The 2,569-nt window shown below is 47.5% G+C and overlaps 1 non-coding gene across 1 annotated transcript; it reads right to left on the bottom strand.

The window, feature by feature from the left end:
• Positions 1-1,704: 1,704 nt before the first annotated feature.
• On the bottom strand, positions 1,705-1,842 carry LOC115030181. The gene has a single exon (XR_003835801.1). It is a non-coding gene; the product is annotated as a small nucleolar RNA SNORA48 (small nucleolar RNA).
• Between the last annotated feature and the right edge of the window lie 727 nt (positions 1,843-2,569).

Below are 2,569 nucleotides of genomic sequence, written 5' to 3'. Positions count from 1 at the left end.
CCTCACCTAGATTCCTTCACGTTATCCTATTATTTCCCTGGGTCATGGAGAGCCTGCAGCTTTGGAACAGTATGAACGACCCTTTCACATGTCCCAGCTGTTTGCTGATGATAAAGATTTTAGGGTAGGCCATCTTAGAGCCCTGGATCTGGGCCTGGGTTGTAGCGGAACTGGTCAAACCACCAGCACTCCCTTATTCTCACCACTAGGGCAAACTCTCCAGCACTTCTCTGGCTAGGTTACCCAGTGCCACCAACATCAGGAGGCAGGGTCAGCTCTCCTGCTCTCATGTCCTTGGGACAGCTCATCTGTATCCACACCTCCAGAACAAGTTCTACTTTGCTACCCAGTCAAGGCACAGGGCCCACTCTCCCAAGGGTTGCAGGCTTCAAGAGGCTAGACTAGCTCCCCCACTCTCATACCCCCTGGGATGGCTCATCTGTGCCTTCACCATCAGGGCTCTCATGCCCTTGGGGGCAGTTTATCTATTGCAACTGGCAAGCATATGGCATCTTCCCCACAACTACACCACCCCATGGCAGGCAGGGCCCGCTTTTTCACACTGATCTTGTCCTCAGGGCTGCCTTACCCATACCCCTTAGGGGACAGCTCAGCAGAGCCTATTTGGCCAAGGCCAGCACTACTGTGCTTCCCAGGAGAGGTGCAGAGCCCACTCTCCTGAGTGCTGCTGGTGAGGGGGCAGGGACAGCTCTCCAGCAATCATAACCCTGGGCCAGCTCTCCAGACTGCTGCAGGTTGTGAGGGGTGAGAGGAGGGAAGGCATCCCTCCTACAACCACACCAACCTGTGGCAGATGAGTGGCAGGTCCATCTCTCCTGTGCTCTTGCCCTCAAGGCTGGCTCACCTGCGCTTCCACTCCCTAGTTGGCTTTGCTCTGCAGGCAAGGTTCAGGCTCATTCTCCTGAGTGCTGCAGCTGATGGGGGGTAGGGATAGTTCTCCTAAACTTATGACCCCGTGGGCATCTTTCCCAATTGTCAGAGATGGGGAGGGGTTTGGGGGCATCGCTTCTTTGCCTGTGTACCCCATGGCAGATAAGTTGTAGGTCAGCTCTGCCAAACTCACATGCTTGGGACTGGCTCACCCATACCCCTGTTATAAGGGCCAGCTCCACTGTGTTGCTTGGCAACAAGCAAGACCCACTCTCTCAAGTGCTGCCAGTGGTGAGAGATGGGGTCAGATCTTCAGAGCTCTGCATCAGATGGGGGATGGGGCCAGTTCTGTACAGCTCCAGAACACCTAGGTAGTCTTAGGTGGCTTCCCTGACCAGGGACATCCCCATGTTTTCTCACGATATGAGTCAAGGATATCAACACTGACCCCTGCCACTGCATAGACATGGACTCAGACATGGCTCTCAGTGACATCTTGGGCTGGAACCTCACCACCGCCCCAGGTGGTAGGGCTGGTCACTCAAACAGGCTACTGCTCTCCACCCTCCAGTTCCATCTTTCTTCATAATACTCAAATATCTCCATTTCTCTTTCCCATCTGACTACCACATACACACACACATTGTAGTGGATCCAGTTGTAGGATGTCCATAAAGCTGACATTCTCCATCCACACTGTGGATTACCTGTGCCATGCACTAGCGGGCAGGTCTGTGGGTGGCAGGTCAGTCCATAGGTTTCTGACTGTCTTTCTCCTCTGCTGTCTGGATTTGATTTGCTTTGGTTTGATTTTTATGAGTCCTGGGCATAAGAAAGCTTTGGCCACCAAGTCAGGCATCAAGTTAGGATGAACAAAGAGCTGTCATCTGCTCTGCCTCTGACTAAGAACAACACCAACAACAAGGTGTCTCTTTGCCCATTGCTGGGGATAGTGTCTTTGTACTCTTGATAATATAGCCTGTGAATACTGCCTTTTATATCTGTTTTTCTTAAGGTTTTATTTCTTTTTTCTTAGCTGCAACGTACTAAACTGAGGCCTCCATTTAACGGCTTGACTTGCAAGTAGTGATGAGAGTACAGAGATTCTGTCAGATGCTTTGTGTGTTTATATGTGTATGTGTGTGTAGGAGTTCATTTGTGAGTGCATTCAAATATGTATATGTTGGTGGGTTTACATATGGAATTCCAAGATTAATACTGAGTGTTTTCCTTCATCACTCTCTACCTTGATTTTTGAGATAGGGTTTACTAATTTGGCTAGAGTGACTGGCCAATGAATTCTAGGGAACCTCCAGTAACTGTTTTCTAACCTCTGGCTTCACTATGCTCAACTTTTACAGGGGAGCAGGGGAACTGAACTCACTTCCTCATGTTAACATGTCAGTTTCTTTACTGAGTCTCTGTATGTCAAATTCTTATGATCAGAGAGAAACATTGCAATAAAAATAGATTGATGTAATACTTTCAGAATATGTTTTTGTATATGCATTGTCTCAAATTAAAGATGTTACCTTGTTCTCCATTTTGCAATTTTTGGAAAAGATAGAAAAAATGTAATGAATACTTGCTTTTAAATACTGCCTTTTTACATAATAAAAATATTGCTTTCTTTTAAAATATTAATGGTGTGAATTGCACTTAAAAATTTAAACCAGAA

Source organism: Mus caroli, chromosome X, assembly GCF_900094665.2.
Source record: "Mus caroli chromosome X, CAROLI_EIJ_v1.1, whole genome shotgun sequence".
NCBI classification, from domain to species: Eukaryota; Metazoa; Chordata; class Mammalia; order Rodentia; family Muridae; genus Mus; species Mus caroli.
This window is presented reverse-complemented; position numbering and strand designations above follow the sequence as displayed.